Source organism: Phytophthora cinnamomi, assembly GCF_018691715.1.
Source record: "Phytophthora cinnamomi strain GKB4 chromosome Unknown Contig55, whole genome shotgun sequence".
Lineage (NCBI taxonomy): Eukaryota > Oomycota > Peronosporomycetes > Peronosporales > Peronosporaceae > Phytophthora > Phytophthora cinnamomi.
The window spans coordinates 293,624-306,548 of NW_027150988.1; positions in this window are offsets into that span (position 1 = coordinate 293,624).

Genomic DNA, 12,925 nt, shown 5'->3' on the forward strand with positions numbered 1-12,925 from the left:
TGCTAAAAATATTCCTTTGTAGATTCTGGTGCTGGATCTCTGATTTGTCCAACACTCAAACGTGCCCGGTACTGTGTGTAACGGGGTCACACGTACAAGTGGCTACAAGTCACTTGTGAATTTAACAGATAGGATATCTGTTAAAAGTTTTAGATACTTCCTCACATTGGTGTAAGTCACACCAATGGATACATTGAAGTGGGCCACCACAATGAGTGGCCCACACCTACCCAAAGATTCTATTGGTAGAAAGCAGCATCTTTCTACCAATTAGAGACGTGCATATTGGCGGGGCTCTGACAGCCAGCCGCTGTCAACCCCTTTCATAGATGATAAACAGTTTTAACAGATTTAGGAGGAATATCAATTTACAAACAATACAGTTCTCATTTTACCTTAAACTAGCTATTCGGTGTTTTATTTGATTTATATTATACTTGTGGACTCAAGTATAATTAATTCAAATTATTAATAAACTCCTACGCTTCCTCATACACGTAGCGCGACGTGTAAGCTAAAGTAGTGAGCCAAAGTAGGCCCGCTACACCTGGTAGTACTTTGTAGTCCGTCCAACGACCGACTACGTGACGTTCGTACAGGGTGTCGAACGCGGAGCCGAGAACCCCATGAGCACGGAGGTGCCCATGGAGAGCTCCAATACGCCTGTAACGCATGTTGCACGCGCGGACTGCCCCCACCTGTCAGATCCAGAGTGGGAGGCCCTCCAACGACTGTCAACAGTCATTGGGGAGGCGGCGATAGCTACGATGCTGCGTACGCTATCGCCGACAGAGCAACATGGTGTTGCTCTGGGGTTCATCATGAAGGAGCAGCGCGATGCTGCTTCCTCAGCAACGGCGTCGTCGGGGACGACACCGCGTGCTCAATCATTAAAATTGAGCGTGAGCAATTATGTAGGAAGAGAGGACGAGCCTCTCCTCCGATGGCTTGTCGAACTCGACACAGCCATTGCGGCTCGACGTATCGTCGACCCTTTGTCAAAGGTTGCGTTCGCCATGTCATGTCTTGGCGGACGAGCGAGGAGTTGGGCGTACGGACGCCGACTCTCAGATCCTACGTGCTTTAGCACGTACGAAGTGTTCAAAGAGGAGCTCAAACAAGCGTTTGAGCCCCCGCAAAACGAGTTCCGGTCGAGGGCGGAGTTCCTCGACCTTCAGCAGGGTAAGCATGACGTCCATGCTTACGCGCAGCGTGCACGGTACTTGGTCTCGAACATCGTGACCAATCCAATTGACGAGGCGACTAAGGTCGTCACGTTCATGAAGGGACGTAGAGATGGGCCCGTGAAGACCTATCTCTTCCGAGAGTACCCGAGTACTCTCGAAGCTGTAATCACCCTTGCCATGCAAGAAGAGTTTAGCCTGCGGCAGGCTAAACTCCATGTAAATGTACCGAGGCCGCAACCGCGCCCGGTAGCGAGGACGGGAGGTCCAGAACCAATGGACCTCTCGAACGCAACAACTGCTGGTTACCAGCAGCAGGGAGGCAACGTGCGATGCTTCCGTTGCGGAAGGATCGGTCACTTTGCTAGAGAGTGCACGGCTTCCGTGCACTACAATGGTGGCCGTCGTGGCGATGATGCATCGCCGCGGACCAACAAAAAACGTGAACATCCAGTAGGCGCGGGGCGCCCTATTGGTAATGCAGTCATGCGTGCCGACATCGGGCACGCGACACTGAGGACTGCAGCCCCCAGTGAGACTAGCTCTCGCTGCAAGAAGCAAGATGACAGGCCGAACCTAGTCATCTTGAAGGTTTACTCGAAGAGAGCAAGTGACTATCTTCGAGCATTGGTAGATTCGGGCGCGTCGAACAACTTTGTTCGACTACGGAGCTTACCGAGTCTTGACTTCGAGGAGGTAAATGTACCTCGAAGTTTTCTGGAAGTTCGATTGGCAACAGGTGCCATCGTGAAGACCGAGAAGCGCGTCGTGAACGTGCGCTTCTCGTACAAACAACGGGTGTTTGTCGAACACTTTATCGTCCTGGACCTGGACGATAAGTTCGACGTGATAATGGGCATGCCGTGGCTTGCACGGCATGATCCGGTAATTGACTGGAAGAAACGCACGCTCGTGCGCTTCGACCGCGGCAGCGGAACAGAGAGCGATGGCCCTGTTACCGCGGCTCACCAGTCGAGACAGCGCTTAATGCTGCTGTCCCGGAGTGCCCCGAAAGTGCGCGAGGGCGCGCACAAGTGAAATCAACGTCGGCAAGGCTGCCGACGTCAAGAGAAAAGGACGTACTGGTTCCGGGAAGCAGTACCCACGTTCAAGCGTGTAAGGGACAGTCCCTGACCCGAAGAGGTCAGGTCGACGACGACGCGTCGGCTCCCGGAGCCGACGCACCCTCGGTCATGAGGGGCTCCGCCAATAACTGGCGTCGAGGTGACAAAGGCGTGTCAACTCCGGGAGTTGACGCTGCAAACAGTGCGGGCGGTTGCAAACGTCCCGTACTGACGCAATTTGTATGCTGTCGTGCAGCCAGGCTGCATGACGAAGCGCCATGCGATCAAACCGGGCTTGATATCGCGTGCCCGCGGACAGGGTCTGCCGGCGAACAACTGTCCACGGCCGGGCCTGGACCAGAAGAACAACTGTGCGGAGCCGGGCTCCGCACAACAAGAAGACGGCGCAAGCGGAGAACGCTGCGCAAGTCTCGGTCCGGGACCGAGACGCAACAAGAGCAGTCTGCAGGGCAGACTGAGGCGGTGACGCCGGATGTCGAGACGCTAAGCGTCTTGACGCGCACCGATACTGGATTCCAGTATCGTGAGATGGAACTCGCTAATCCTCCGACGACGGCGTCGGAGTTGACTTCGCTTCCAGCCATTGAGCTGGAAGCGCTTCACACGCGACCTGCACGATGGACGCATCGAGCAAGTCTGCGTTCTTTCGGACAGCGAAAGAACGGAGAGCGAGAGCGAAGAGCTGAGGCAGCTCTTCATGGGAAGTACCACTGAGAGTGAAGACACTCTCAGTGCGAAGACGAAGCGAGAGCGCTTCGAGGAACAAGGTTGGGACTCGCTGAAGTCGAGTCCCTATTACGAATTGTTGAGGGAGTACAAAGACGTACTCCCGGAAGAGATTCCTGCGGAGCTTCCGCAGGATAAGGGCATTCAGCACGAGATTGATCTCGTGCCGGGCACGAAGTACTGTGTTACGCGGCAGTGGCCACTGCCGTGAGAACAAGTAAAAGCGATCGACGACTTCTTTGAAAGTCGTCGCAAAGCAGGACAAGTGCGGGAATCAAAGTCCCCGCACAGTGCTCCGACGTTCTGTGTCAAAAAGTCACAGGGCGGATGGCGCATCGTTCATGCGTATAATAAGCTGAACGATGCGACGGTACCGGCGCAGGCGCCGATACCGCAAAAAGATGTTATCATCGATTCGATGGCCGGGAGCACCGTTTACAGTGCTCTCGACTTGCGAGACGGATTTTATCAAATCCTAATGCGTGAGAGCGATATCCCTTTCACGGCAGTGAGCACGCCAAGCGGCATGCTCTGGGAATGGCTAGTAATGCCACAGGGGCTTCAGAACGCCCCAGCGACCTTCAACAGGTGCGTGGCGCACTTGTTGCGCTCGGTGCGCGATTTCGCGCCGAGCTACTTCGATGATGTATTCATCCACAGCCGGGCTGTGGACGGGAAGACCGACATTGAAATGCACAGGGTGCATCTCCGGAAGCTACTTGAGCTTATGCGAAAGCATAAGCTCTACGCGAACCTGAAGAAGTGCATCTTCGGGGCGAGCGAGATACCCGTCTTCGTGTGTCTCGCAGGGAAAAATGGTGTTCACCCTGACCCGGAAAAGGTCAGAGTGATCAATGTATGGTCTACGCCTTCAGGTGTCAAGGAGCTGAGGCAGTTCCTTGGCTTGGCCACGTACTTATGTAAGTACGTGGAGGATTACGCGGGCAAGATTCGCTCGCTGTCACAACTTCTTAAGAAGGAAGCTGTGTGGAAGTGGACAACCGATTGCAAAAAAGCGTTCGATGCAGTCAAGCCCTGCTTGACTGAAGCGCCGATCTTGGCAGTGGCTGACCAAGATCGCCCATTTCACGTCGTATGTGACGCATCCGATTTCGCGATCGGATGCGCGTTGATGCAGCACGATCACGAGGGCCGTGATCGTGTCGTCTATTACCAGTTGCGTCGGCTGAAACCAGCTGAGCGCAACTATCCGGTGCATAACAAGGAACTCCTTGCCATGAAGTATGCACTCGCGAAGTTCCGAGTGTATCTACGTGGAAGAAGACCATTCGTGGTCTACACCAACCATGCATCACTACGCACCGCAGTGAAGTCGCCACACATATCACAAAGAATGGCGAGATGGCTCTAATGAGTATAACTTCCGGGTCGAATACAAACCCGGAAGATTGAATGTAGTGGCCGACACGTTATCACGTCGGCCGGACTACGCAGAAGCTGCTGACGTCAATGCCATTGACGCCATGCGATCGAGCAAACCCACATCGTCTCTGCTGGACGATGTGAAGGCCGCGTACGCGCACGACGCGGACGCGAAACTCTTGCTGGCCTATGGCACAACACCTTCTGACAAGTCTCGTCAGAAGTTGCCCAAGCACCTTCGTGCGCGTGCACACCGATATCGGTTGCACGATGGACTGCTTCTTTATAATGCAGTCGACGACAACGCGGATCGCGTTGTCGTGCCGAATGACCGTGACCTGCGACTCAGGATCGTGTACGAGTATCATGATGCCCCGACTGCGGGACATCTCGGACGTGAGAAGACTTACGTCCTTCTCACGCGCGACTTTTACTGGCACCACCAGTATAAGTGGGTGCGCAAGTACGTCCGTGCTTGCGAGGTATGCCAACGTGTAAAGCCTGCGCCATTCGCGCAGGCTCCACTGCAATCACTACCGACTCCGTCGGGGTGTTGGAAGTCCATGTCTTTGGACTTCATCTTTGGTCTTCCCCCGGACAGCGGAGGGAACACCGGCGTTGTGGTCTTCGTCGACCGCTTCAACGAGATGGTACATCTTACTGCGGTGCCGGCAGAAGTGACTGCGAAGCAGACGGCCCGTCTGTTCGTTGACATGGTGTTCAAACACCATGGCATGCCGTCCGACATTGTGTCGGACCGAGACCCACGCTTCACAGCGAACCTGTGGCAAGAAGTGTTTACACTTCTTGGGAGCCAGCTTTCAATGTCGACTGCGGATCATCCGCAGACGGGCGGCCAAACCGAGCGCGTGAACCGCGTGCTTGTCGACATTCTGAAGAGCTACGCTCACTCGTTCCAATACTGGAGCGAGTGTTTGTCGATGGCGGAATTCGCCATCAACATCTCGGTGCATGCCTCGACCGGGCATACACTGTTTTATGTGAATGACATGCGGCATCCCCGTCTGCCGAGTTTACTCGGAGTGGTGGCTCCCACTTTAAGTGGGGGAGGATCTACGACTGCAACACAGCAGTCACAAAAAGCCACTGACACCTGCACAGTGTCAGCCGCGACAACAAGGAACAATACAACCAGGTCTGCGCCCCGCGCAGACCTTGGCAGGAAGAACCAAGGGTCAGCGCACTGCGCTGACCCCCAGAACAAGGAAAACGAGTCTGTGCAGAACACAGACTTCACAAGGAACAAGGAACACGGGTCTGCGCAGGGCGCAGACACCGCGAAGAACCACGCAGAGGCCGGACCTCTAGCGGAGAGCGAGCTGGACAAGTTCAGCTCGGATGCGATTGACTTTATCAATAAAAGACAAGCCGTAATTCGGTTTGTCCAAGACACGATTGCAGCTTCTGTGGATAAACAGAAGCTGAACGCCGATAATATTGGCAGGGGCAACACAAATGAATTCAACGTGGATTCATTGGTTTTGTTATCTACTCAAAACCTGCCTAAACATGCAGTTTCGGATTTCGGAGCAAGCAAGCTTGCTCCGCGTTTCATCGGGCCATTCACGGTGATGGCACGCCACGGCAACGCATACACGCTAGACATACCGTCTAGCATGCGGCTCCACCCGACATTTTATGTCGGGCGGTTAAAGCCATACCTCCAGCACGAGCCAAGTGGTTCGTCTGACCCGAAGAGACAGACTCGGCAGGGGAAACCCTCCTCTCCTGCGCGTAGTCGCGCTGGAGCAGTTAATACAGTTGGGCCTACAGCCCGACCGGCACGTTCAAGGCGGTCTGGGAGACCGCCAGAGCCGGGACACGAAGGGACAGAGCGGCAACCGCCGCGCTCTGAAGGTACTCCACGACCGACACTTGGTCGTGGAGCAACACGAGATGAAGGTCAACACGGCGTTGACCATCGGGGCGTGTTTCCACCACCTCCGCCACCGCTGCGAGACGCACGCGGAGAAATTCGCTGGATCGTCCAGCGAATTGTTGATCATAGGAAAACAATCCGAGGTCCGGATTGTTTTCGCATTCGCTGGAGAGGTTTCCCTCCCCAACACGACACGTGGGAACCACGGAACGTCCTGATGGAAGACGTTCCGAACATGGTGAAGGAGTACGAAACCCAACACGCACTACCAGCAAGAAGGTAGTGCGAGCGCTGTAGTAATCTACAACGCCTGACGACTCGCGTGCTAGATAATTAGCACGGAGATCATTGAAGCTTTCAGGTATACATATAGTATACCTGTTGTGGTCGCGGTCGCTAATACGCACCGCCATCTGGACGGACAGTGCGCACGGCGCACGGACACCAGCCTCCACCGCAACAGCGTGGAGTTGTTAATACTTGCCTCACTTCGAGAAGGACTCGAAGTGCATTGGCGCTTGCTTACCCGATCACGGTAAGCAACAGAAATTCGCTTAGAAATGTCGACGCACAGACGCGGTCGACATCGAAGAATCGTACACAGACACTGTATTATCTGTCCCCGTGGTAGCGGCGCACCTCGCGCTACCGCGCATGGTGCTCAGCTACAGAGAGTTTACACTCTGTTGCAATGGCAGTCTTCAGCTTGGTCGTGCTCATTGTGGATGAGCACGGAAACCCCCAGCACAAACAATTGACAAGCAGTCAATATTAATTGATGTGTCGAGACCGACACGTCTAAGCTTAACGGGGGGATGGTGTAACAGGGTTACACACACAAGTGACAACAGTCACTTGTGCATGACATTTATCACTTATGGGTTAACAGATAAATATCTGTTAAAGGTTTTAGATACTTCCTCACATTGGTGTAAGTCACACCAATGGATACATTGAAGTGGGCCACCACAATGAGTGGTCCACACCTACCCAAAGATTCTATTGGTAGAAAGCAGCATCTTTCTACCAATTAGAGACGTGCATATTGGCGGGGCTCTGACAGCCAGCCGCTGTCAACCCCTTTCATAGATGATAAACAGTTTTAGCAGATTTAGGAGGAAGATCAATTCACAAACAATACAGTTCTCATTTTACCTTAAACTAGCGACTTGGAGTCTTATCTGATTTAAATTATATGTGTGTATTCAAATATAATTAACCTAAGTAATTACTAAGTACTTACGCTTCCTCATACACGTAGCGCGACGTGGATCAATGACGCCACAAGAACGTCAGCTACTCGCACGTCAATATCCAAGGAACGTTCTCCAATGTCCATACTGGACGCAAAGATAAGTTTTGCAAGTTTGTGAATTCTTGCCGTTGTCGCCGTGTCGAATTCAGAGACGGAAGGCACGGTGGGTTTATCGTTTGATTTCCAGTCACTGAGAACCTTAGAGACTTTGGTGTCCTCACTTGTTGTGTTAAAAACGTAGGCGAAAGCCTTATTTGTCGCTGTCATGTTCCAGTTACTGCGGTCAAATATCCACTGTGCACTCAAGGTCGAGTCGGCGTTAGCGTATTGAGCACCACCTCGACGAAAGGAATGCGACGAAAGTCCTTCTGATATACCAGCTTTCTGTTGACGTTCGCTTGCTGCTTTCACGACGTGATTCACGTAACCTTGCATTTTCAACGGGGCTGACTTTGATGTCTTTGTCGATGTCTGTGACGACGTCCTTAACGGCTCGACTTGATCTTCGCAAGCCATCAGTGCTTCCATCAATGGGGTGTCATCTAAATTTAGTGGTGTGTCGTCAGCTTCGCCACCCGGTAGATGCTCAAGGTCGAGAAGCGAGGGAATAGGACACGACTGCATCGCCAACGCCATGCCGATCGCGTGAAGGGGGCACGTGACGAAGGAATTCTTGTCGGGGTGCAGCGAAAACCCTTGTTCTTCTGACGTTTTGGCACGAATCAAGCGGATAAAGAGCACGTTTCCCACCGACACCGACATGTTGCACTTCTGAACAAACGCAAGATCTGACGCCCGCCCAAACGCATACCACATGACGCTTAGAAGCGCGGCATCCTGGTACTCTTGCGCGGAGCTTGCATCGTAGTATAGTCCATTAATTAAGATGCGCAAGTCCTTCTTCATACAGGGCGTAGCCTTGCTCGCCATCCCGCCTTGCTGCCGCTTGTGACAGTAACGCTCCAAAATCCGACCCATTTTCAGAAGCCTCTGGTCGATAGCATGCCGATGCCGAGGGAATTCGTCCAGCAGCCAGTTCTTCACGTTGCGGTAGTAGCTCATCACGGTGTTTCGACTTCTCACTTCGCCACCTCGCCCTTGAGCAAACGCGAGGTACATTGCGAACCGATCCAGTAGCTTGACAAAGACCGATCCTGTCGTGTCTGCGAGTAGCGTTGTGCGTACGAAGTCCAAATTCGTATTCTCCGATGCGAGAAATACATTGAAGGCGTTGATTGCAGTAGCTTGGGCTCGCTTTGTATTCTCAGGAGCAAGGTCTTGGAGGCTCATTTCCTCAAGTCAAGTGTCAGCTGGGTGCTTGATATACTGCAAATACGCGAATGACTTGGTTTTTGTAGTTGCGGCAAACACAATGAGTTGTCCACACCTACCCAAAGATCCTATTGGTAGAAAGCAGCATCTTTCTACCAATTAGAGACGTGCATATTGGCGGGGCTCTGACAGTCAGCCGCTGTCAACCCCTTTCATAGATGATAAACAGTTTTAGCAGATTTAGGAGGAAGATCAATTCACAAACAATACAGTTCTCATTTTACCTTAAACTAGCGACTTGGAGTCTTATCTGATTTAAATTATATGTGTGTATTCAAATATAATTAACCTAAGTAATTACTAAGTACTTACGCTTCCTCATACACGTAGCGCGACGTGGATCAATGACGCCACAAGAACGTCAGCTACTCGCACGTCAATATCCAAGGAACGTTCTCCAATGTCCATACTGGACGCAAAGATAAGTTTTGCAAGTCTGCGAATTCTTGCCGTTGTCGCCGTGTCGAATTCAGAGACGGAAGGCACGGTGGGTTTATCGTTTGATTTCCAGTCACTGAGAACCTTAGAGACTTTGGTGTCCTCACTTGTTGTGTTAAAAACGTAGGCGAAAGCCTTATTTGTCGCTGTCATGTTCCAGTTACTGCGGTCAAATATCCACTGTGCACTCAAGGTCGAGTCGGCGTTAGCGTATTGAGCACCACCTCGACGAAAGGAATGCGACGAAAGTCCTTCTGATATACCAGCTTTCTGTTGACGTTCGCTTGCTGCTTTCACGACGTGATTCACGTAACCTTGCATTTTCAACGGGGCTGACTTTGATGTCTTTGTCGATGTCTGTGACGACGTCCTTAACGGCTCGACTTGATCTTCGCAAGCCATCAGTGCTTCCATCAATGGGGTGTCATCTAAATTTAGTGGTGTGTCGTCAGCTTCGCCACCCGGTAGATGCTCAAGGTCGAGAAGCGAGGGAATAGGACACGACTGCATCGCCAACGCCATGCCGATCGCGTGAAGGGGGCACGTGACGAAGGAATTCTTGTCGGGGTGCAGCGAAAACCCTTGTTCTTCTGACGTTTTGGCACGAATCAAGCGGATAAAGAGCACGTTTCCCACCGACACCGACATGTTGCACTTCTGAACAAACGCAGATCTGACGCCCGCCCAAACGCATACCACATGACGCTTAGAAGCGCGGCATCCTGGTACTCTTGCGCGGAGCTTGCATCGTAGTATAGTCCATTAATTAAGATGCGCAAGTCCTTCTTCATACAGGGCGTAGCCTTGCTCGCCATCCCGCCTTGCTGCCGCTTGTGACAGTAACGCTCCAAAATCCGACCCATTTTCAGAAGCCTCTGGTCGATAGCATGCCGATGCCGAGGGAATTCGTCCAGCAGCCAGTTCTTCACGTTGCGGTAGTAGCTCATCACGGTGTTTCGACTTCTCACTTCGCCACCTCGCCCTTGAGCAAACGCGAGGTACATTGCGAACCGATCCAGTAGCTTGACAAAGACCGATCCTGTCGTGTCTGCGAGTAGCGTTGTGCGTACGAAGTCCAAATTCGTATTCTCCGATGCGAGAAATACATTGAAGGCGTTGATTGCAGTAGCTTGGGCTCGCTTTGTATTCTCAGGAGCAAGGTCTTGGAGGCTCATTTCCTCAAGTCAAGTGTCAGCTGGGTGCTTGATATACTGCAAATACGCGAATGACTTGGTTTTTGTAGTTGCGGCAAACACAATGAGTTGTCCACACCTACCCAAAGATCCTATTGGTAGAAAGCAGCATCTTTCTACCAATCAGAGACGTGCATATTGGCGGGGCTCTGACAGCCAGCCGCTGTCAACCCCTTTCATAGATGATAAACAGTTTTAGCAGATTTAGGAGGAAGATCAATTCACAAACAATACAGTTCTCATTTTACCTAATCTAAGTCACTTGGAGTCTTATCTGATTTAAATTATATTTGTGTATTCAAATATAATTAACCTAAGTAATTACTAAGTACTTACGCTTCCTCATACACGTAGCGCGACGTGGGTCAATGACGCCACAAGAACGTCAGCTACTCCCACGTCAATATCCAAGGAACGTTCTCCAATGTCCATACTGGACGCAAAAATAAGTTTTGCAAGTCTGTGAATTCTTGCCGTTGTCGCCGTGTCGAATTCAGAGACGGAAGGTACGGTGGGTTTATCGTTTGATTTCCAGTGACTGAGAACCTTAGAGACTTTGGTGTCCTCACTAGTTGTGTTAAAAACGTAGGCGAAAGTCTTATTTGTCGCTGTCATGTTCCAGTTACCGCGGTCAAATATCCACTGTGCACTCAAGGTCGAGTCGGCGTTAGCGTATTGAGCACCACCTCGACGAAAGTCCTTCTGATATACCAGCTTTCTGTTGACGTTCGCTTGCTGCTTTCACGACGTGATTCACGTAACCTTGCATTTTCAACGGGGCTGACTTTGATGTCTTTGTCGATGTCTGTGACGACGTCCTTAACGGCTCGACTTGATCTTCGCAAGCCATCAGTGCTTCCATCAATGGGGTGTCATCTAAATTTAGTGGTGTGTCGTCAGCTTCGCCACCCGATAGATGCTCAAGGTCGAGAAGCGAGGGAATAGGACACGACTGCATCGCCAACGCCATGCCGATCGCGTGAAGGGGGCACGTGACGAAGGAATTCTTGTCGGGGTGCAGCGAAAGCCCTTGTTCTTCTGACGTTTTGGCACGAATCAAGCGGATAAAGAGCACGTTTCTCACCGACACCGACATGTTGCACTTCTGAACAAACGCAAGATCTGACGCCCGCCCAAACGCATACCACATGACGCTTAGAAGCGCGGCATCCTGGTACTCTTGCGCGGAGCTTGCATCGTAGTATAGTCCATTAATTAAGATGCGCAAGTCCTTCTTCATACAGGGCGTAGCCTTGCTCGCCATCCCGCCTTGCTGCCGCTTGTGACAGTAACGCTCCAAAATCCGGCCCATTTTCAGAACCCTCTGGTCGATAGCATGCCGATGCCGAGGGAATTCGTCCAGCAGCCAGTTCTTCACGTTGCGGTAGTAGCTCATCACGGTGTTTCGACTTCTCACTTCGCCACCTCGCCCTTGGGCAAACGCGAGGTACATTGCGAACCGATCCAGTAGCTTGACAAAGACCGATCCTGTCGTGTCTGCGAGTAGCGTTGTGCGTACGAAGTCCAAATTCGTATTCTCCGATGCGAGAAATACATTGAAGGCGTTGATTGCAGTAGCTTGGGCTCGCTTTGTATTCTCAGGAGCAAGGTCTTGGAGGCTCATTTCCTCAAGTCAAGTGTCAGCTGGGTGCTTGATATACTGCAAATACGCGAATGACTTGGTTTTTGTAGTTGCGGCAAAATATCTCGCTGTTGTTGCCGACATTATGCGTCGGCCACGTGTCGGCCGTCCATTTACCCTAACCATAACAATTTTAATTGGCTAAAAATGAACACTCGTGTCAACGGATTCGTTGAAAATCCATCACTGTGCTATAATTGGCTAATTTGAGCCCATAGTCAATGGAAGTATACTGTCAGTCAAAACATGATATTCATCCATATCAGCCACTAGACATCCATATCCTTTTCTTAAGCTGAAGAACCCAGTCGTATTAATACCGGTACGTGAAAATAAGATCTGGGACCAGTTTCAGCAACTACACTAGAATATGTCGATCTGCATTCGGTGGGCGTGAGGGCGGAGACTGCCCTACCAGCGCCGAACAGAAACTACAATGTTAGAGTTTTCTGTGTAAACCACGGTATTGATGGGTTCCTTGAAAATATATTGTTTGTTAATTGTAAAACAGACACATGATAATTTACCACAACTCAATAAGTTTCAGGAAGTGAACACAGCACCTGGTTTATTATTATTGAATTTATGCTTACAACAACAACAGCAACAAAGCAGCCACGTTCGAATACTCATGGTAAGAGTAAGTACTTACAGTTTTGCTGTAGTCTTGCTCAATGCTTCCTTGGGTTGGAGTATTTCTTAAGACATATAAGAACGAATCTGCGGCAAACTGTATACATTTTGTTGTGAGAACACAAAATTCTAGCGCATCTCCGAATAAGAAGCC